The sequence below is a fragment of the Pteronotus mesoamericanus genome, unplaced genomic scaffold (genome assembly GCF_021234165.1).
Source record: "Pteronotus mesoamericanus isolate MK-2021 breed Mesoamerican mustached bat unplaced genomic scaffold, CSHL_Meso_final scaffold_232, whole genome shotgun sequence".
In the NCBI taxonomy this organism is placed as follows: Eukaryota; Metazoa; Chordata; class Mammalia; order Chiroptera; family Mormoopidae; genus Pteronotus; species Pteronotus mesoamericanus.
Window position 1 is genome coordinate 23,928,460 of NW_026555311.1, and position 24,246 is coordinate 23,952,705.

Consider the following 24,246-nt stretch of genomic DNA (forward strand, 5'->3'; position numbering starts at 1 on the left):
CTCCTACCAGTCTGAATGGATGTGGTTTCTTTAATTCTGTAGTTGTCAGACTTCCATTCAACTTCATTTCTGTGTGTTCTGAGTGATGGTTCTTCTATATTTTAGTTGTAATTTTGTTGTGGTTGTGCAAAGAGGCTAGCCACGCCTGCCTACACTGTAATCTTGATTGGAAGTCTTCCTGTTGGGTTTTTTTAATGTGCTTTTTAGTCAATTTCATGTGTGTTTTCTCCATTTTTAGAAGTCACCTGTTGGTTGCCTTCTGAGTTTGCTGGAAATTTTTTCACCTTTATTGTTATCAATGAATTTTTTTTTCTTTAGGATCTGATTTTCAATTTTGCAAACAGTTATTAAGAGCCAGCTCTGAAGAATTTTTCCCAGACTTGGCCTAAAATGGCAAATGTATTTGTATGTGGGTTTTTAAGAGTCTTTAAAGTGACTTAGAAATTTAATCCTTCCCCCCACAATTTTACCCAAGTGTTTGAGTGCTTCGTAGATAGATACTTTTAGATTCTTTAGAAGTACATAGCATGGTATTTTTCATATTCTAAAAAAATTGTGTAATCAATATTCTTATCTAGCACTCCTGGCTAAAACTTTCTTGTATGGTGTAAATAATTAGCAGTAATTCTTTACGTTACATTACATGATTTAACTGATGTTATGATTTTTGTTTGTAAATGCAAACCAGAAACTATCTAGAGATAAGCACTAATTTCTCAGAGTAGGGGCAGCAGGTGAATTTTGGCATAGGCATGCACATTCATAAAGCCAGATATCCAGCCCTTTTCCTGAATCTGCACGATCTCTTTTACACTTAAAACAATGTCTTGCAAAGATGTGTTTAATACAGGAGTGTGAAGAATGCATTTAAACTGTTCCCAGTAATATTTTCATTCAAAATGTTTTATGTCTATTTCCTCCAACTCTCTTGGATTTAGTCTTGATTTTAGTCTTGGCTTTGGGTTACAGGAACCTGATTCTCAGAAGCTTGTCAACAGAGACTGCCTACTTGCTCTGGACAGGCAACTGTAAAACTGAAAAAAGCTTTGGTGTCAGAGGCCCCTGGTGCATAGAGCCACCAGCAGTGACTAAATCCATCCAGGCCAGATGAGGTATTGATCCTCTGGGGTGGTGTCCTGTGTTTACCAGGGCTCCTTGCTAAAGGTCCATTTCGTAGCTCTGGACACGGAGTTTTCGATTTGTTCCTGCGAGTTCCGAACAGTCGTGTCCCTGACCCGGGCTAGGGGAGGGTGGTTGCACGTCCAATGCGGTACTCCGTACCTGCGCTACGCGGAGCCAGGGCTCCGCCAGGGCGCTTATCTCAGCCAGGCGGGCGGCGCCACGCCTTCCGCCCTTCCGGGGGTGCGGACCCCACAGGGCAAGAGGCTAAGTAACCCTAGCCGTGGGAGGTGAAGCCGGCTTAGGTTCTGCTTGTGTTCACCCCCTCGCCGCTCCGGCCGGACACCCATCGCTCCTGACAGTGTCCGCGATCCCCGGCCGGCGCCTTTCCACGTGTACTCCGCGCGCGTGAGTGCTGGGTCACGGGGAGCGCGCGGGCATGGTGGGTGGGCTGCGGGTGTTGGTCCGAGAAGGTCGCCTCCTGCCGGGTTTCTTTGCGCGAGGGACTGTCCTGAATATGTGGTTACAGGAGTCCCTAGGACAAAGGGAGTCTCCAAACAGTCCGTGAGGGACTGCGCTCACGCAGGAAAGAAGCAGCCTGGAAGGGAGCCAGGGAGATTTTGGAAAAGCTTCAGGCTTGAAAAGCACAGTACAAATACTTGGGGTCTTCATGGGAAGGTCTGGAGGACTCATCTCCGCGTTTAAATGAACGATTGCTAGAGCGCTGCCTCAGAGCGCATGGATCTTGAGGTCGGAGCCCTTGAGTTGCTGAGTGAGTGGTGACAGCTGTTTGCCATGTCCGTGGCTTGAAAGGTCGGTAGGTGTTGGGAGTACATTTGGTAGAAAATAGAAAACTGTTAAGTCAAGATGACTAGGTTTTAGTTAGTCCCTCCCGGTTTCATTTGATAGTGAAAATGAAAGACTGTATAATACCCTTTAGGGTCCATGTTGTTGCAGATGGCAAGATTTCATTCTTTTCTTTCTTTTCTTTTTTCTTTGGTTGAGTAATATTCCATTGTATGTAGGTAACTCTTCTTTATCCATTTGTTCATCCATGGGCACTTAGGTTGCTTGTATACCTTGACCATTGTAAAAAATGCTGCAACGAACAGGGATGCATATGTCTTTTAACATTAGTGTTTTGGGTTTCTTTGGATAAATACCCAGAAGCAGAATTGCCAGGTCCTTCTTTATTTCTTGTTTAAAGTTTGTTTTTGTTTTTTTTTAATCTGTTTTAGGTAGTGCTACCCCAGCTTTTTAAAATTTCTATTTGCATGAAATATCTTTTTCCATCCCTTTACTTTCAAAAGAAAGTAAAGTTTACTTTACTGTTTGTGTCTTTCCATCTGAAGCGTGTCTCTTGTAGCCAGCGTATATATGGGTCTTTTTTCTTATCCATTCAGCCATCCCGTGTCTTCTGATTGGAATGTTTATATTTAAAGTAATTATTGATAGATCCCTGTGATTTCACTTATATGGAGAATCTTGAAAAAAATAAGTGAACCAACAAAAGAGAAATAAACTCAGATACAGAGAGCCTTTGATGGTTGCCAAGTGGGAGGGGGATGGGGGGGTGGGTGAAAAAGGCGAAGAGGTTAAGATGTGCACATTGCTAGTTATAAAAATTGTCATAGGGTTATAAGGTACAGCATGGAGCATATAGTCAATAACATTGTAATAACTCTGTATGTATAGTGTCAGATGGGTAGTAGACTTATGGGGTGATCAATTTGTAAGGTATATAAATGTTTAATCACTATGTTGTACATCTGAAACTAATATAATATTGCATGTCAGCTGTAATTGAAAAATAAAACAAGCAAACAAAAAAATGAATATCAAATACAAACTGAAAATTTAGTCTGCTTTTTCAGAAAACAATGTGTTGGTGCAACTGACTCCATGTGTTATAAGGGCTGCTTGGTAAAATGCTTGCCTTTCTGCAAATGTGTGAAACTAGAGTTGATATTGGTTAGTAAAAACTCATTGAGCATGGAAGTTACTACAAGGTGAAGCAAAAATTTGATAATATTAATACCTTTAAAGGGATTAACCAATATATTTTATCTTTTTCTTATCCCCAAGACATAAAGTTTGTCCACAACTTTGGATGGTGTATTTGAGCTTTAGTGAGTTCTTCTTTGTAATTTTTCCATGGATAGTTTAATGATTAACTTAAAAAATTAACCAGCTTATTATAATAACAAAAATACTGAAGAAGTTAGAACAAAACAGAAAAACAGAAGACTATATAAGTTAGATTGCAAATCTAGCAAATAGTTAAGAAAATAACCTGTAATGATGTGTAGCTTTGTTTTCCTGTCTGGTAGCAAGAAGCTCATTTCACTTTCAGAAAAAAAGTTGATCCATAGTAACAAATGTTCATTGGTCATCTTTGTTCTGGACCCTGGCATTCAGCAAGAGCTTCCTTAGAAAACATACTTTTACGTCAAGATGGTATTAAAATACACATACCCAAAACCTACTTCTGCATTTTTTTAAATCAATTTTTTAATTTCCCAGTTACAGTTGACAAATAGTATGATATTATTTTCATGTGTACACCCCAGGGGTTAGACATTGCATAACTTACTAACTGCTCATCCCAATAAGTCTCACGCCCATCTGACACCGTGCATAGTTATTAGACTATTATTTACTATGTTCCCTGTGCTACAGTTTACATCCCCATGACTATTCTGAAACAACCAATTTGTACTTCTTAATCTCTTCACTGTTTTCACTTATCCCCCCAAACTCCCTCCCATCTGTCAACTCTCAAAATGTTCTCTGTATCTATGAATCTGTTCCTGTTTGCTTGCTCATTTATTTTGTTTTGTTGAGTCAATTGTTGTTAGATTTATTTATAACCATTTTATTCATATTTTTTTATCTTTTTTTCTTCTTAAAGAAGACCCTTTAACATTTCACACAATACTGGTTTGGTGGTGATGAACTCCTTTAGGTTGTTCTTGTCTGGGAAGCTCTTTATCCGTCTTTCGATTCTAAATGATAGTTTTGCTGGGTAGAGTAACCTTGGTTGTAGGTCTTTGCTTTTCATCACTTTGAATGTTTCTTGCCAATACCTTCTGGCCTGCAAAATTTCTGTTGAGAAATCAGCTGACAGTCTTATGGGAGCTTCCTTGTAGGTAGTTACTTTCCTCTTGCTGCTTTTAGGATTCTAAAGGATCTTAACACTATCCTCATCTTTTTTTTTTTTCCCTTGGGGCTGGGGAGAGATTTTTTTTTCTTTTTGCTATTCTGAATGGGTGTTTTTTGCTTCCTTATATGCCAAATTGCTGATTTGATTCTTAGCTTCATCCACTCTACTGTTGATTCTCTGTAAATTATTCTTCACTTCAATTAGTGTATCCTTAATTTCTGACTGGTTTTTTTATGCTGTTGAAATTCTCACTAAGTTCATTGAACATCGTTATAACTAGTGTTTGGAACTCCCCATCTGGTAGATTGCTTGTCATCATTTTGTGTAGTTCTTTTTCTGGGGTTTTGTTCTGTTCCTTCATTTGGGGTATTTTTTTTTTTAAATCTCATTTTGACAGCCTCCTTGTATTTGTTTCTATGTTTTAGGTATAGCTGCTATGTCTTCCAGGTTTGGTGAAGTGGCCTAATATAGTAGATGTCCTGTAAGGTTCTATGGCACAGCCTCTCCTATTACCCAAGTTGGGCACTCAAGGTGAACCCTGCTGTGTGAGCTGTGTACATTCTTCTGTTGTTTTTGAGCCTTGCTGCTTGTTGACAGTCAATGTAAGGGATTTACCCACTGGCCAATCAGCTGCAAGGGCTGGCTTTGACCACTGACCTCAAAACACCATGAAGGATCAGCTGTGTGGGTGCCTACTCTACAGAGCAGGACCTACTTTAGCAGGGCTCTAGTGTCTACTGAGTCCTCCCTTTGAGTGTGTTGCTTGTGGAGGTGTTAGTTGGTGCTTCAACATGGTATAATGTTATACACTGTGGGCAGTGGCTCTGGGGCCTCCTGTGAGGTGTAGACCAAGGTTGACCACTGCCTATATTCTGCCTGGGGCCACCCAGCATGAGCTATAAAGCAATCTGCAGATGACTGCTTCTTATGCAAGGCTTGGAGTTGCCCAGGTGAGGCCAACCTGCAAACCAAGGCCCATTGTTGCTGGTGCTGGGTCTGCTGCCATTTAGTGAGAGGTACATGACAAGCTGAGGCCAGATGCTACTTGTTTGAGAGATTTTAGGGAAATCTGAAGCATAAGCCAAGATGGCCATTCTTAGGGAAAAGCCACTGGAAACCCCTTCAGTGGGCCCAGAAGGTGGGTGGGACAAGGCCTCAGGGAATCACCAGGGCGGGGCAACCAGTGTGAGCCAGGGTGATGGAGTCTCAGATATTGCACCTGCCCCTGACTGTTGGGGAAGAGCTCAGAAAAGGAACAACGGCCTCTGCCAGAACTTCTGTTTAAGAGAAAGATGTTCCCTCCTCACCCCCAAACTCTTGCCCTGATGCTGTACAATTTAGTTCCTCCCCATATGTGTGTGGTGCCTTTCAAGCTGTTGACCCAGCACTGGAGCTCAGAGGGAGTGAGTATGAGTAATTCCGTGTGTGGACACCTTTAAGAGGAACTTCCTGGGACTTCAGGAGCCCTCTGTCTCCCTCAGCATCAATACCCACTGGTTTTTACAGCCAGAAGTTACAGGGCCTTCTCTTCCTGACACTGCAGCCCTAGACTGGCGGCCTGTGTGGGGCTGGTACTTCTCGCTCCTCAACGGGAACTTTTGCAGGGAGATATTCCTCCCAATTTTCATTCCCCACATGTGGGTGTGGGACCAGCCCATACTGTGTTTCTGCCCCTCTTACCAGTCTTGATGTGGCTTCTTTTTAAAAATTTTTGTTTGTTGATTTTAGAGAGAGAGAAAGGGGGAGAGAGGGGAAAAAAATTGACTTGTTCTACTTATTTATGAATTAATTGGTTGATTCTTGTAAGTGCGCTGATGGGGACTCAAACCTTCAACTTGGTGTATTGGTACAACACTAATCAAGTGAGCAACCAAACCATTATTTCTTCAAACAGATTCTCGATCCCTTGCTCACTCCCTTCTCCTCTGGTACCCCTATGATGTGGTTGTTGTTACTCTTGATATTGTCCAGGAGATCCCTTAGCTTTCCTCATTTTTAAAAATTCTTTTTTCTTTTTTTGATGCTCTGCTTGGGTGCTTACAGTTACCTTGTTCCCTGATTCACTGATTCAATCCTCTGCTTGATCCCTTCAAGTGTATTCTTCAGTTCAGGTATTGTATCTTTATTTCTGACTGTTTCCTTGTTATGGTTTTTTATGTCCTTTTTAATGCTTATTATCTCTTTGTTTAAGTTCTCACTGAGATCATCCATTCTTCCCCTAAGGTTATTCAGCATCCTTATAACCATTGTTTTATACTCTGTATCTGGTATCTTGGTTGCTTCCATTTTCACTTAATTCTTTTTCAGGGGCCTCTTCCTCCCTTTGTAAATCATTTTCTTAATTACTATCACAAAATGCTCTAGACTCATGTTCCATTTTCCATGCTCCAACCCAACTATCAACTTTTTTTTTTTTTCTCAAGACACTCTGGTCCCTCTTTTTTTTTTTTTTTTTTGATAATGTTATAAGAATCTAAGATCTGGACACTAGATGTGCTACCAGAGTAACTTTAAGCCTTTATATTTGTGACTTAGTAAGTGTATCTCTACAAAGAGTAGCAATGCCTTAAATTTCAAACACTATGGAGGACCCAATTGTAGTTGCTAATTTATGTTCAGTCTCTTATGGGAAAGAAATGAAATTGGCAGGGTTTAGTCTTTTTAAAAATTTCCAGTTTTTCTCAAATGACTCCTAAGTGCTTATAAAATAAACAGAATGAACATACGAATTTTTTTATTAGGTTGTATGTGAGAAAGTAGGGTTTTTTTTTTTTTTTTTAGCTTATTAACTTAATTAAACTGTATGCTGACTAATGTCTGGATATATGTGAAGGGGAGATATGCCTGGGTCCTATTTTTGAGATGTGCTGTTTAACCTTAAACTAAAAGGAACAGACATTTATTTCAGATCCAAGAGAATAGCTATTCTGCAAGCGCTGGTTCAGGCAGAAACACAAATTATCTGGTTAGGAGGTGAAGGCAAAGGGTGTTTATGAGAGAGGGAAGAGGAGATAATTACATGAATAGAAGGAAGGAATTTCAGTCGGTCTTAATAAGCTAAGGAATGGATTTTTATAGGTGTAGATAAGCCAAAATAATGATACTAATTCTAAAATATGTCTTTAATTTTCAGTCCAGTAGTCATGCTGCCACTTTCTTGTTGATTTTACAAACAGTTGTTTGGGATGCGATGCAGCTTTATGTCCAGTCCAAAGGGTATTTTAACACACAAAGTTTGAGGAGTAAGAAGTGCAATCAGTTCCTCTGGGTTGGCAGCTGTGACTCCGTTTTGAACTGGTTCTGTTTATATTCTTTTTCACATTTTCCCCTTGTCACTGAGATCTTTCCTTGAAAGCATCACTGATCAGTCCTCAGAAAGCAACGCTGATCAGTTAATAAAAAGATTGTTCATCCCCTGTTACTGGGAAAGCTCATTCCCTGTATGTCATTTCCCCATAGGAAGGAACATGGCTTTCCTAGGAGCCTTAGGCCACCTTTGAGCCACATGGGCACCAGAACAGAGGAAAGCTTTGTTATGTCACTTTAAGGGCAAACATCTGTCATTTCTTGAAATTTCTCATATGAAGTCTCATAGGCCTTGGTGACCGTCTCAAAATGCTGAACAACGCTTATCCAAGTGTGTCTTTATAGCATTGCGCTATGCAAAACAAAGTTTTATAACAGCAAAAATTTCTATAACAAGCAAAAGGTTAAGTCCAACTTGGAGAATAAATCAACTTGCACAAGAGAATTTAAAGATTTTTCCTGGTTGACTATTATTTTGCTGGTACCTCCAGAAAATTCCCCTAAGGTGTTTTGATAAACTTGTAATTATCTATTTATTCATTGCAACACTTACCCAAGGAAAAAAGTGTTCTTCCAAATCTGGCATCTTTGACTATGTGCAGCCAGTTGCATGTTTTCACCTGTGAAGTAGTTTTAAAGATGATGCCCAATGCTAAGTTATCTTTCCAGGCAGAAATTAAGGGGAAAAAGGAAACAATAACTATTTTTTGGTTTAATATCTCTTCCTCAGAAACAAAAACAAACAAATAAAAACAGGAAAGAAAGAAGAGAAAAAAGAAAATAAACCCCAAATAAAGAAAAATCTCTCCTTCCTCAGGAGTCAGCTTTGCTACCCATTGTGGCCCAGGTGTAGTGCATAGTAGGGTCTGTACCTCATTGCTCTGATGTGCTGTCAATGAGCATGATGCAGTTCTTTATTAGGGTCCTGATGTGGACCACTTTGTTTTTGGATGCAGTGTAGACAACATCAATACTCTTTGTTTTGAACATACAACACTGAGCCCTGGGTGAAGTTGCCCATGCCCAGCCTCCAGGCATGGTACTTCTTGTTCCCTTCCCCAACACTGGCTGGTTAGGCTGCTGGGAACCCTGCAAGCGAGGTATCAGGCCACTTTTCCCAAGAAGATGCTCATGTCTGTTTTCCTGTTAACTTTGTAGTTATTTGGATTACCATGATCAACATTAAAAAAGTCCAAACATGTTGAGAATTTTTATGAGTTTATTTGAGCCAAATTTATGGCATGTCGTGGAGCAAGATCTCATATACACTGGAGAATAAGAGTTTTGCATCTTGTTTTATGCATTTGGAATTAAGGAGGGGAAGGTTGGAGAAAGCAAGCGAGGGTTGGATTACAAGATGGTTAACAAGATTATGTGTTCTCTTGAGGGATAGTGTCCTCTCCAAGGGGTGTTACTTCTGATATTTCACAGGTGTGTTAACTGGGATGGACAAGAACAATGGATAGAGCTGGTTTAAAACCTTTCATTAAACAAGTTATAGGCCTGGAGCATGGCTACCCACCCTGACTTAATGAATAGATCACCCTATGAGGTTACATTCCATAGAACCTCCTCACCCTGTTCCCCCCCGCCCCCCGCCTCTCTTTATGGTCCACACAATGCTGCTTTAGGCTCAGTGCAAAAGGTCATTTGGCCTTATTTCAATAGTCCACAGGTGTGAGGAGTGAGAGGCGTAAGGCAGTTCTTCTGGGATACCAGCTCTGGCTCCATTTTGAAGTGGCTTCATTTATACTATTTTAAACAAGTACATATGTCTTTTATGGGGTTATAAAACTAGTTATTTCTAAAATAATCCATAAATGAAAAAATTATTTTAAATAGTTTTGACCTGCATTGACCAATAGTGTAACCAGTAGCCACATGAGGCTGTTTAAATTTAAGTGAATTGAAAATGAGTAATATTAAAAAAAAACACTATTACATTTCAAATACTGAGTAGTTGCCATGTTTTGTTGACTGTAAACAAAAAATCAATGAGTGTCAAAAATTATTTATTCAGAAGGAAAAAAAGGATTGCAATCTGGTATATGCAGCATGATGAGCCACAGAGAAGAATAGAATAAGGGAGAACGTTTTAATTTAGAGGGGACAGAGTTAAATGGGAAAGGTGGTTATAATCAAATAGCTTTGTTTTAACCATAGAGTTCTTCCTGTGCGGCTTTTTACTACTGACATAGGGTGTGGGAGCTCCTTCCATAGGCCCTCCCAATTTCTGTCCTGTAGGTTAAGATCTCTGTAATGAAGCATAGGTAGTCAGTCTGACTCCCAATTATACTTAACTGATTTATAAAAGAATCACTTCCTTGGGCCTTAGAGACTTTTTCATGTCAGTGATGTGGGGTACCATGTCCTGCTTCGAGTCCCCGCTGGGTCACCACGGATGGAGGAATATAAAATAAGTTGTTGCAGACACTTCTTGGTCTGCTGGGAAAAAGGGGTGGTGATTGCCTATAGTGGAGAATGCTCCGAGTCCTTCTCTTGAAGTGGCTTTTATTGAGAACAATGTGCACAGGGGTATATAGCACGCATGCAAAGCTCAACAATCAATGACAAAAGGCTATGTTTACAGAAAACAGCGGTTGAAAGAACACAGATTTACTTCAGGGTGTGGTAGAAAGGGTAGCACCCATTTAGCCCTAAAACCGGGGAAATTGATCACATTCTACGTTCAACCACAAACATCAGTACTCATTAACTTGAGGGCATTCTTAGCAGAGTAAGTTTCATAGGATTTAATTCATTCCTTTTCCAGACCTAATTGTCTCTGGGAACTGCCAGATCCAGTTTAGGGCTGTACCCGCCTTTAGTATTGTTTCGCTGACCGGGTCAGGAGGCAGGCAGAGCAGCCAAGAGATACAGAGACTTCTTTCAGATGGAATGAGGACTCCAGCCATGACAAAGCCGAGGGGTAAGGGTCTTTTGCCCCTTCTCCGTGTCCCCCAGGTTTTTCCCTGATGCCCACGCGGCTGTGCCTGTCTTAGGTTGCCCCTGCCATCAAGGGGTCTGACCCGTCATTGACTAACCAGCCATCCTCCAGGGCCAGGCAGGGTGATGTGAGGACCTGTCCCCCTGGCACCGCCCCTGCCAGGGGGACAGGTTTTGTCTCCTCAGTGGCCTGATTTTCCAACGCCTCCTTGCTCAGCTCCAGCATTGGGGCCCTTTTGCCTGTTGGCGAGGCTACAGTCCCTGAAAACAGGCAGGATGGTTTCCAACATGTCAGGAACCAAATTACCATTTATAAAAAAGGTGATTTGTTATTTGTGGGAATAAAGGGAGCTGTTAATTTTTAACTTTGTCAAGTTATGTTTTGCTTACTATTCCTAATCTTCACAAATTTAAACACAGCCACATGGCTCACTCAGTCTTGAATTTCTTCTCTAGCTACAGTTTAGGGGAGAGAAAATTCTTCCCCTACTCTCTTAGGTTGTGATTGGAGGCCAGCAAATTAAGTTGATGAAAGGCAGATTAGCAAATAAAAGACAGATTAGATCTAATCACACGGGAAGAGAGGAATTAGACTTTGGGGCTTCAAGCCAAGAGAAGAGGATGTGGAAAGGGCACTTAAAGATAAACAGATGGTTTTTAGGAAAGATAAATGGGCCTTTAGGAAAATACATGGGAAATATCAATTTTTTAAAGATTATATTTTATTATTTATGCTATTACAGTTGTCCCATGTTTTCCCCCTTTCCCCTCCTATACCCAGCCCCCCTCCACCCGACTCCCTGAGGCAGTCCCCGCACCATTATCTATGTGCATGATCATTGCATATATGTTCTTTGACTACTCTATTTCCTAGCTGTTCTTTACATCCCCGTGGCTATTCTCCCATTACCGATTTGTACTTTTTGATCCCTTTACCTTTTTCACACATCCCCCACACCCATCAAATGATTATGTTTCTGTTATGCTTGTTTGTTTTTTAGAATCAGTTGTTGATAGATATGTATTTGTTGCCATTTCAGTGTTCATATTTTTCATTTTCTTCTTCTTAAAGAAGACCCTTTAACATTTCATATAATACTGGTTTCATATAATACTGGTTTGGTGGTGATGAACTCCTTTAGCTTTTTCTTGTCTGGGAACCTCTTTATCTGTCAGATTTTAAATGATAGCCTTGCTGCATGGAGTAATGTTGGTTGTAGGTACTTTCTTTTCATCATTTGAATATTTCTTGCCAGTCCCTTCTAGGCTGCAAAGTGTCTTTTAAGAAATCAGCTGACAGTCTTATGCAAGCTCCCTTGTAGTAATTAACTGCTTTTTTTTCTTGCTGCTTTTAAGATTCTCTCTTTTTATTTAATCTTTAATATTTTAATTATGATATGACTTGGTGTGGGCCTCTTCGGATTCATTTTGTTTGGGACTTTCTATACTTCCTGGACTTATATGTCTATTTTCTTCACCAAGTTAGGGAAGTTTTCTGTCATTTTTTCAAATAGGTTTCCAATTTCTTGCTCTCTTTCCTCCTTCCATCACCCCCATGATGCAAATGTTGATACACTTCAAGTTGTCCCAGAGGCTCCTTACACTAGTCTTATTTTTTTAAGTGCTTTTTTTCTTCTTGCTGTTCTGATTGGTAAGTTTTTCCTTCCTTATATTTCAAATTCCTTATTTTGATTCTGGCTTCGTCTACTCTATTGTTGATTCCTTGTAAATTGTTCTTTACTTCAACTAGTGTATCCTTCATTTCTGTTTTTTTAAATGCTTTTTAGTTCCTTAATAATTTTCTTGATCACCCTTATAACAATATTTTGAATTCTGCATCTAGTAGATTGCTTGTCTCCATTTTGTTTAGATCTTTTTGTGGAGTTTTGTTGTATGCGTTCATCTGGGCCATGTTTCTTTGTCTCCTCATTTTGGCAGCCTCCCTGTGTTTGTTTCTATGTATTAGGTAGAGCTGCTACATCTCCAGGCTTAGTAGAGTGGCCTAATGTAACAGGTTTCCTGTAGAGTCCAGTGGCACTGCCTCCCCTATAACCCAAGCTGGATACTCAAGGTATGCCTACTCTGTGGATTGTGTACACCCTCCTGTTGCAGTTGAGCCTTTCTTGTTGTTGTCATGTCCAATATCAGCCACTGACTGTGTTCTGAGTTCACACAGCATAAGCTTCAAAGTGATCTGCAGAAGGCTTCTACTTGTGCTGCTTTTGGAGGTGCTCAAGCAAGGCCAAGCTGTGAACCAAGGCCAGCTGCTGCTAGTGCCAGGTCTGGGGCCACTTAGCAAGAGGTATGTGATTCGTTGAAGCTAGATACTGCTTGTTTGAGAGAATTTAGCATGGGTCATATGTATGGAAAAGCCATTGGAAACAGCTTGAGTGGGCCTGAAAGTTGGGTAGAGCATGGCCTCAGTGAATCACTGAGGTGAGGCAAATAGTGTGCACCACATTGATTGAATCTCAGATATGGCACCTGCCTGCTGGCTTTGTTGCTCTGTGGAGGTATGGCTCAGAAAACGAACAATGGCCTTGGCCAGCATTTCCATCTGGGAGAAAGCTGCCCCTTGACTCTCACCCTGAATCCGGACAAGCCAGTTATTCCCCATATATCTCTGGTGTTTTTTTATCTGCTGCTTCTGTGCTGGAGCTCAGAGGGAGTGAGTCCAAGATAAGAACTGTGCATGGGCCCTTTAAGAGGAATTGGCTGTGACTCCAGCAGTTTCTGTCTTTCACCGCCTTGATCCCGATGGGTTTTATAGTCAGAAGTTATGGGGACTTCTCTTTATGACACTGGAACCCTGGGCTGGGGGGTCTGGTGTGGGGCTGGTACCCCTCACTTATCAGATATCCATCCTGATTTTTACTTGCCACAGATGGGTGTGGGACCAGCCTGTTCCAATTCTTAGCCCCTCCTTCCAGTCTTAATATGATTTCTTCTTTAATTCTGTAGTTTTAAGACTTCCATTCAGCTGGATTTCTGACAGGTATAAATGATGGTTGTTCTATAGTATAGTTGTAATTTTCACATGGTTGTGTAAGTAGGGGAGCTGCGTTTAGCTACACTACCACTTTGACTGGAATTCCAGTGTCATAGTTTTGTGACATGTTTGTTTTTTTTTTTAATTTTTGTTTTTGTTTTTGTTTTTTTTTGGTGTGCCTGCTTATTTTTATCTCAGGTGGTAAGAGTCAATTTTCCTGGTTGCTTCTGGGGAGATATATGATGATTAAGTTCTTTAGGAAGCATATAACTGATTTCAGGAAGCCAGGTGCCTTCAGCTGAATGTAATGGTTAGGCTTCAAGGGAGTATTTCGACAGTCATTTCCCTTCTGACCCTGCCTAGTTACAAGACCTTAACACCATCTTTGGGGGTCTCTAGGACCTCTTCTGTGAACTCTAGACCATCCACCCATCTGCTCCATCTCTGCTTGAATGTCTAAAAAGTACTGTATTCTGTTGTGTATAATGTGTACATTTTTGCCCAAATTTTTCAGGGAAAAATAAACATGCTCATTATACATGGGTAGTACCTGAAATACTTTGTATCTATTCTCTTGTTTTGTAATTATTTGTTGCATAAAATTTCTTGTACTATAATATGTTCAAAAATAAATGCCAAAATTCCTTTATAATAGGAAAAAACCCCCAAGTATTTAAATATAAATAAATAAATAAATAATTGAATTACAACGAAAGATTTTTTTTTTCCTGAAAGTTTTGGACAAAAACATGGGTGCACATTATACATGGCAAAATATGGTATATGTTCCAAGCTGAGCACCCTGGTGTTGTGTCCTGAAATCAAAGTGAAGAAAGCATTTCTAGGAAGGAATACTCAACTTTGTCAGTGTTGCTGACACTTTGCCTAAGATGAGGACTTAGAATTGATCATTAATATAGAAGAAACCTCTTAATTGTCCACATGTTAAAAGAGTAGATACTATGGTCTGTGAATTGTATTTTAATTAAAAAAATTGGTCACTGAGAAGAACATAAGCAGGAAAATTTCAGATATTCCATGTAGCAATATTTTCACCAATATGTCCCCTAGACCAAGGGATATACATGAAAGAATAAACAAATGGGACTACATCAAATTAAAAAGCCTCTGCATGTCTAAAGAAAACATTAGCAAAATGAAAAGGGAACCAACTGTGTGGGAAAATATATTTGCCAAGGATACCTCAGACAAGGGTCTGATCTCCAAAATATATAAAGAACTCACATGGCTGCACACCAGGAAGAAAAACAATCCAATTAAAAAGTGGGCAAAGGACCTGAACAGACACTTCTTCAAGGAGGACATACACAGGGCCCAGAGACATATGAAAGGATGCTCAGCATCATTAGCCATCATAGAGATGCAAATTAAAACCACAGTGAGATATCAGTTCACACTGGTCAGAATGGCCAGCATAAACAAATCACCAAACAACAAGTGCTGGTGAGGTTGTGGGGAAAAGGGAACCATACTCCACTGTTGATGGGGATGTGGACTGTGGCAGCCACTGTGAAAAACAGTTTGGAATTTCCTCAAAAAGCTAAAAATGGACCTGTCTTTTGACTCAGTGATTCCACTGCTGGGACTATACCCTAAGAATCCTGAAACACCAATTCAAATGAACCTGTGCTCCTCAATGTTCATAGCAGCACAATTTACAATACCCAAGTGCTGTAAGCAACCTAAGTGCCCATCAGTAAAGGAGTAGGTCAAAAAACTGGTGCATTTACACAGTGGAATACTACGCAGCAGAAAGAAAGGAGGAACTCCTACCTTTCCCGACAGTGTGGATGGAACTGGAGAGTGAAATAAGCCAGGCAGCGAAAGACAAATACCATAATGTCTCACCTATACATGGAACCTAATCAACAAAACAAACAAATGAGCAAAATAGAACCAGAGACATGGAAATAAAGAACAAACTGACAGTGACCAAAGGGGTGGAGAGAGGGTGATAACAGGGGAAAAAAGGGAAGGGTCAAGTCAAGGAACATGTATGAAGGACCCATGGACAAACACATGGTGGGGAGGACTGAATGTGTGAGGTGGGTGTTGGCTAGGGCAGGGGAGAGTAATGGGGGATAAATGGGGATTTCTGTAACTGAATAACAATGAAATAAATTGGTCCCTGGATATGTCACTTTGGCAGTCATCTTATTTAGTCTAGAGTAATTTTGATATGAGGATGGGGTGAGATGAAAACCTGAGTGGAGTGGGTTTAAAAAGAATGGGAAGGAAGGGACATGGAAGCCAATGGACAGGAAAGGATGACTCAAGGGGGTGATCAAAATTTGGGACTTGTATACCATATTAAGAAGAAGTGGGAATAGGTTGAAGTATTACAGAATTTTTGTAATTAGTAGGGAAGGAAAAATTGATGCCTGGGACAAAAAAGTGAAGGTGGTGGACGTTACTGGAGAGCTGTCCTTCCTGGAGGAAGGAAGAGGGAATGAGGAACAGTACATGAACAGAGCATTCACCTGAGGTAGAAACAGAGGGAGTCCTAGTGTAGTTGGCCTCTGATAAATAGAGAGAATGGGATGGGAAAATAAATAAGTGAAAGATAGGAAAGAAAGGTTTGTAAGAAGACAGGGTCTTTATTTACAAAACCAAGGTGGGAGCATGCATGGCTGAAACAGCGGGGAAGGCAAGATCGTTAGAAGAGAAAAGGTAATGGGGCTGTGGAGGCCAAGGGCAAACATCTGTATAGATTTCTGAAATTCCCTGAAGTTGCTAAAATCTAAACTTCAAAATTGTATACAACACTGTAAATCCATTGATGCCTGGTGGAGAACATTTCACACTAGGAAGCTCAATTGAATTTGGATCTGTAGGATTTATTTAAAATTTGAAATGCAATAAATTACTGCATAATGAAGACTCCAAGAGGGTGGGGTGGCTTTTCATTTATGAGAGTCTTGTTTTATAGTTTTCAGTTTTTAACCAAAAGTATCCCTTTCTGGGCGCCTCACAGACATCCAAAACTTACTGCGCTGGAGCCCTTGGCCTTTCGACATCCCCCTTGTCAGCACGCAGGCCCGTCCCCTTGTCCAGGCGTGTCCTGCCTGGTTTTCTGCAGTAGCCCTCTACCTGGCTCCTGCTTCCAGAGTTGCCACACAGTACCTAGAGTGGTCTTTTTACTAAAAACAAAATTAGTATCATGCAGCTTTACTGCTGAAAGACCTCAGTGGCTTCCCGATGGCTGTACAAACCTCTTATGATGGCTCTCCTCTGCCTGACCAACCTTGTCCTCAGTACCACTGTACCTCTGCCACATGTTAGGAGGGCCTAGAGTGCCAGATGCGGACTTGTCCCTTGGCCCGAAGGCTGCAGTGGTCTGACTCCAACTCTATCTTACTGAGCAGTTTTTGGACGTGACTAGGTAGAGTCAACCTTGGATGCTTCAGGGCGGATATGTCAAATCAGAGGCAATGTGAAAACCCGTCAGTCAATACAGGGCAGTTAAAATGCAGGAGTTAGTTTATGGAAGTTAAACTTCAGATTTTGAATTATTCCCTAACAATATTTAATACTGTCCTTCTGTTTTGTTCATACATAAATTTATAGCAATCACCTGACATGACTTGTCAACTCTAACTTTTTGTCAGGGGTTATAACCTGTTGGCATTAGCCTTAGTAAATAGTCGGACATATGAGCTTATACAGCATCTCCATTTGACTTAGAGACAGTGTGCAATTCCCCATTTCCTAGTGTTATCCCTAGAAAAAACATTTAAGAGAAAGGCCCAGGCTCCTACCAGCATGTGCAATAGTTCCACTGTGGGCAGTGTATGCTGACAACTTTAGAATCAACCTGTGTACTTTTTTTTTTTTAAACCTATGTGCAGTTTTCATTGTATTATGCATTCCATTTAAAATGGACTCTCAGATTAAGACCAGGGTAAAAAGTAAAATGTAGAGGAAAATAGCATTTTAAGTGCAGGTTACCATTCTTATCATAGATATACCAACATTTCTGAAAGAAACTTTAAACTTTTCAAAAAGTAAAAATGTGGTCTCACTGCTTTTAGAAAGCAACAAGAAGAGGGGAAATGTGACATAGGTAGACCACCAAAAAAGGCACTGCTGAAAAGAGGAAAAGAATCTCACTCATTCCAAGGCTCTTGATTCTGTTTGAAAAGATTCTTCCAGCTGGCTAAGAGATGTAATCAGGCCAGATGACACAGTAAGCAGGTTTAGGTTTGTTGGGAAGCATTTGGATTCCTCTTTTATGTAAGGATCTGTAGCCTTTATTGTAGGTCTAGGACACATGTGTTGAGACCATTCAGGGCTGGGCATGTTCATGGGATTCATGTATACGGAAGAATATTTACAGAGCCATTGGGATGTCTGACACGCTTTTATTCAAGGGTAGACAATCCACACATGCTGCAAGCTACGTGTCACACTGCAGGTCACTTGTCCCCTCTTGTGGTATCCAGCGTGGCCCTTGCATTCCTCCTGTGTGTCTATGTTTGTGCCCCCAGAGAGAAGCGCCTACCTTCTTAAGTACTAAAGCATATAAAGCCGGCAGGGTACCAGCAGACTTCCTGCAACAGAGCTTCATACCACACATGCGAGCCCTCTCAAGGCTATGGGAACAGTTTATCGGACCGAGACTCAAGGCTGTGAGACCCAGTCTTAAGGCCATGAGAACACTACTTTATCAGACCCCTTCAAGGTTGTGAGAAACTGCTTCCCTTAGCTACCCAGACACCTGGGTGAGGAAGCCAGACTGCTTCCATTTACTCTACAGTCCACCCCTCCTGGCTTCCTCACCACACAATCTATGCAAGGGCATCTTCCGTGAAGTTCCCTTGGCAAGGAGGGCAGAGCCCTGCATCCATACACCACATCGGCAGTATAGGCTACAGCAACAAACAAGCAAAACACAAGCACTGCTGCAGCAGCAGTATAGACTACAGCAGCATATAGACAAAACACAGGCAATAAGGCCACCCCAAAGTACATAGGCCAGCCCAATTCCCACACAGATAAAGCCACCCATGTAAGCTACATACCCAGAGGGCTCCAGTGGGAACAGCTGCCCACACACCATTTCGTGCCTCCCAGCAACGTCCAAGAACATGTCTCTAGCACAGACCTACAAGAGTTCAGTCCACGTGGGCTTGTCCTTGAGGCTTTTAACACAGAGAGGGAGCTGGCCCTGCCAACCCCACAATCCTAGCTGTGAGCCAACCCCAAGCCACTGCACATGGGGCAACCAAGTAACAGCTGGGGCCAGTCACGCTGCTGTTGCTTCCCAGTGCAGATGCCAGTCCAGGCTGCGTCCCACAAAGGACGTCTGCCGTTTTCTCTGTAGACAGAAGCTAGAGGGCTGCGCCATTGGGAGAACATCACATGCAGTTAGGGAGATTTTAGTACAGACCCAGCACGCCGGTTGGGTAGCCACTGAGGCATAGGCATGTACCCAGTCTTCTACACCCTAGGGGCTGGAAAGACTAACAGTTATAGACACCAACAGTGGCCAGTCACTACCTGGGTATGTCAGCTTTAAGATTAGGGGTCATGTCCCAATCAGCTAGGGCACTATTTGCAAGTTTCCCCCCACCCCTTGTCCATAAGGGGCAACAAGAGCCACCCAACGCATGTGAGGAGCTGTTATTTCCAAGGCCAGGTCCAAGTCGCTCTTTACCCTCACTCCAGGTCCTCCAGAGTGGGCAAGAGAATACTTCCCTGTTTCCCCATGCCCGGATTCCGGAGAGCATCCTCAGTCTGCACCTGCAGCTGAATGGGAGCTGCAGTCTGGAGGAGCAGAGCTTCCACTGGGGCTGGGTGCCCCCGCTCCCTGAAGCCTCTCATTTAGAGCCCAGAGGACAGTCCATAAGTATTTCATCCATCCCCTCAGCGTGGGGGTAGCAGCTGCAGCTCGCAGACCCTGCTTTAAGAGACCATTATGCTGTTCAGTCATCCCAGCAGCTTGGGTGTGACAGGCCACATGGAATTTCCAGCCAATCTGCAAGTCTTGAGCCCATTGTTGTACCAAAGCCCCAGTGAAATGCATCTCCTGATCACTTTCAATGATTAAGGGTAGCCCATAACCAGCGCATAACCACTCAAGAGCAGCTATTACTGCTTTCTGATCTGGTTGCCATGCAGGATAAGCAGCTACAAGTCCCGTGGCCATGTCCACACCTGTAATAGCATACTTATGTCCCTCTGAACTAGGTAGGGGCCCAATGACATCCACCTGCCACCGGGTCAGCGGTACCTGTCCCCCCACCACCTATCCAGTAGTTCCCACAGGCCTCCACAGATGCTCCCATGAGCAGACAACACAGGTCCCACAAGCTTCTTTTACCTCCACTAAGGTGACAGGTAACCTCCAAGTCTTTATAGTGGACCACATAGTTTTTTGTCCAGCATGTAAGAGGTGATGGTGGAGCCACTGGGCTACTTCCCTTCCTGAGGGACTGGCAGGTATTGTTTCTAGCCACTGCACCTTGGCTAGAGTATCGGCCCCATCATTCCCAGGGGAAGCAAATGGACCTGTCCAGTAACATGATAAACAGTGATTTGTTTCTGGGAGCCTATCGCCCATAAGTCTTGCCACTAAGCCTGTCCCCACAATGGCCTGTGCATAACCATCCATTTGTTTGTATGCCCTGTAGAAATCTATAACATTAGGCCCCTGTACACTACCCTGCTGTCTGTGCAAATAGTTACTGGTGGGGTCTCATTAGTTTCCACAAGCCACACAGCTCGGAGCTCTGCCCACTGGCTGCTCTGTCCCACACCGGTGTCGAACCAGATCGTGTCTCTCTCTGGTTGAATGGCTACGGCTGTCCACACGTCAGGCTCACCTCTACTGGACCCATCAGTGTACCCAACATCTGAGGGAATAGGTGCCTGCCCTTTGTGGATGGCTTCCATCTCTTCTGTAGGGACAGGAACAGATTTTTCATCTACATAGGTGACAGGACTACCACTTCCTGTAGCTCAGCCTGTAAGGGGCTACTGGACGGAGTACTGCTTTATTGCAGATAAGCCCCCACTTAGCCAACATGGGCATCTGAGCTGTCCCTCTATGAGGCTTGGCCACCCAGTCCCGGACCCACCCTGCAATGGGATACGTGGCCCTGACTATCATGGGGGCGGTTCCTGTTATCACCTCCGTGGCCAACAGGGTAGTGTAGGCTCCAGCCAGCTGCTTTTCAGTCAAGGAGTACCACACCTCTGCTTCCTTCCATAATTGGGACCAGAGACCCAAGGGTTGATGTAGCCTTTCCGATTGCCGCCACAAACCCCATCCAAAGCCATCCTGTGTCATATGCACACCTAGCTCATAAGGTCTAGCAGGACCCAGAGCATGCGAGGCCTGGGCACACTTAATGAGGCGCTTTGCTCCTTGGAACGCTTGTTCTGAGGTCGGGGTCCAGTCCTAGTTTGCTCCCTTTTTACCATAGAATACGAGGGATGAATGACCTGGGCTAGACAGGGCACAAATGCTTTCTGGTGTCCCAACAGGCCCACAACTGTCTGGAGCTGACTCACAGTGGTAGGGGTCGGGTACACCTGGAATTTATCTGTCACTGCATCAAGGATGTCTTTTGTCTTACTTGACCAGACACCCTCAAGAATTTGACAGACAATCCAGGCCCTTGTACAGGGTGCCGGGAGACCTGCGCTTGCCACAGGCTCTGGTTCCTCCCCTTGTGCTGCTCTGCCATTTCTGTGACTCCTGTGTCTCTGGCTACTGCTGTTTCTGTGGCTCTGGGCACAGCCACAGGCTCCTGGATCACTTGCTCCGCCAGCGTCCTCCTTTGCTCCAGCACGCTCACTCAGTCACCGGGTCACGCTGCCAGCTGTAGCAGCGGTCCTACCGGCGAGGCCCCTGCCTCTTCTCATCAGCGCATTCAGAGCATAGCTCTCCGGGAGCTGCTGCCACCAGAACACCCAACCTGAACCTCAGTCCTCCAGCCTAGTCAGTTTCAGTAGCTGTGTTCCATGTCTGTGTGGGGTTGGGGAGAGAAAGGGGATTCTGGGCCACCCAGATTCAGACTGCCCCCAGGCCTTCAGGGACCTCAGTTCCTTCCCCCCCCTACCCATTTCCCCTGAATTGCTCATTCTGAGTGGGGAGGGGATTGCTGCAGCTCAACCACTTGCAGGCTTTCCCCCAGGGCACAGAGTTGAGTCTTCAAAGCTTTTACTCTCATCCTTGGGAGTTTTTGTAGTTTTGCTGCATTGGGAAGTGCAGTCTTCTCTTCAGCCTTCAGGGCTTCTGCTCCCTCTCGTGGCTGTGTCACAAAGTTTTCATCATCAGCTCGCAAAGCTGAAACACCCAGCCCATGGTCCCCAAGGCTGCCCAAGCACTGGGCTTTTCTAGGGTTTTACCCACCTCCAACAGGGCTTTCTCTACTGTATCGGGTGTACCACTGACATCAGGCCAGTCCTGGGTGGGGCTCATGATGCCAGGAGGCTCGTGACCTGGTACCACATCCTGGTGTCTGGCCGCCCGTCCAGGCCACCCTCTGGGGACCCTGCTACTTGCTCCTCCATGTTTGTACTGTATCACAACAAATCCTGCTGACTCCACTAATTGTGTTGAGACCATTCAGGGCCGGACAGGTTCATGGGATTTGTGCATACAGAAGAATATTCAGGGAGCCATTGCGATGTCTTACATGCCTTTATTCAAAGATGGACAATCTACGCATGCTGAAAGCTTCATGTCCCTCTACATGTTACCTGTCCCCTCTGCGTGGCACCCAGTGTGGTCCTTGCATTCCCCCTGTGTATCTATGTTTGTGCCCCCTAGTGATAAGCCCCTACCTTCTTAAGACCTAAAACAAACAAAGCTGGTAGGGTGCCAACAGACCTTATGCAACAGAGCTTCATACCACACATGCGAGCCCTCTCAAGGCTATGAGAACACTACTTTATCAGATCCCTTCAAGGTTGTGAGAAACTGCTTCCCTCAGTGACCCAGACACCTGGGTGAGGAAGCCAGACTGTCCATTTACACTACAACACAGAAAATGATAAAAACAAGCTGATGCGGTGGAAGCAAGGAAGCAGGAGCAAGGTGGGAAGTTGATTTTTGTTTTAAAGAACATTAGATGGGATTTGGGTGTACATATATGGTGCTAATCCAATGAGAACAACACCTATGCAGAAAGCTTTTGCCTATAGGGAAGATTAATGTTTACTTGCAGGCTGCTGCTTTTAGTGAGTCATCTAAACCCAATATACTGTACTAACTAGAGACTGAGTACTTTGAGGTTAATATGGTGCTGAGGTGTTGTGTTTTCTGTATTTTGTAATTATTAGTATATATTATTTGTTTTCAGTTTAGAGTAAGCAAAGCAGCGGAAATTTATTAAGGAAAGTACACTTCCCAAAACATGAGAGCAGGCCATCTCTAGCCAGGGAGTGGCTCTCTTCTATTGAAGGATTACAAGCTTAATAGGTTTTTTACTGAAGCTTGTACACATGCAATCTCCCACAATCCTCCTTGGTTGTCCACTCAGGGAGGAAACCACACTGCTAATTATTATCAGGTGTCACAAGGCGAGTCTCAAATCAGGATCCCAACTGATGACAGCTGGAGTACCTCAGGGTTTCCTAGTCTATCTCCTGCCTCATTTAGGATCCTAGTGAGGAACCCAGCAGTGATATGAATTACAAAGTAAATCCTGTCACAGTGAAGGCAAATTCTTTGTATGTAGGCACTTCTAAAATTGTGACTATATTTACTATAAGTTGTCGGCCTCTGTCTTGTATGGGCATGGATAATCTTTCTTGGGTACTTGAGTTCCCTGTGGTGCCTTTCGTGAGCAGAAAATCTCACAAAAATCCATTACCAATTTCTATCTTGAGCCAATGACCTATTTAAATTCATGCAGTATGTTATTTGATTCTCTTAATGAGTTTGGGAGAGGGTTAGCAAGTGTCCCCAGTGGCTGAACATCAAGGGGCATAACAGCAGGAGAAGTGAATGCTGGTTTTGGAGCTGGCATATTTTGACTTCTGAAGACATTGGGAGAAGGCTAAGAAGTTTAGAAAGTCAGCATATAAGGGCTGTAGATGACTTGTGCCATGTGCCTTATCTCTCACTGCTATAAGAGAACAGAAGTTTGGATAATTGTTATGATTCATTCTGTGCATAGATTAAAAGTAAATTATTTATCTTTCATTTCCTGGGCGCTAGTGTTTACGTGGTTTCCTGCCTTCCGGTTTCCAACATTGAATATTGTGTTATACAGGGTCCGGTAGAAGTAACGCCTGCTTGAGTGTGGTTGGTAGGGTAATAATACGGATGTAATAATTTATAGTTTTAATTTGAATATTTCACCTAAAATGTCATATGGTGTGCTTGAGTGTGCTATTATGTTACAGAATTACATGTTTACAATTTTGTAATAAAAGATTTTATAATAAAAAGGAGGTGTTATTTGTGCCAGACCCTGTATATGTAATAACAAGGGAGCTGGTTTAGGGTACAGAAACAATTGTTCAGAGATTACTTTGCCTTTTGGCAGTTTTATTACGATATGCCTAGGTGTGATTTTTTTGTATTTACCCTGCTTTGCTGTCCTAGAACTTATTCAGTGTCTGGCTTGATACCTTCATCGGTTTTGAAAAAAGCTTGGCCAGTATTTTTTCAAATATTGATTAATATTGATTCTGCTCCATTTTTCCCTTTTTTAGGTCTTCAGTTATATGTATGCTAGATATTTTA

The 24,246-nt window shown here is 42.8% G+C and overlaps 1 protein-coding gene across 1 annotated transcript in view; it reads left to right on the forward strand.

Annotated features, from left to right (window-relative positions):
* The first annotated feature begins 1,397 nt into the window (after positions 1–1,397).
* Positions 1,398–24,246, forward strand: part of LOC129085364 (broad substrate specificity ATP-binding cassette transporter ABCG2-like) — a 79,138-nt gene continuing 56,289 nt past the window's right edge. Inside the window, exon 1 of the mRNA XM_054591756.1 lies at positions 1,398–1,527. The gene's annotated coding sequence lies outside the window, so the exon portion shown is untranslated. The remainder of the gene's footprint in view (positions 1,528–24,246) is intronic.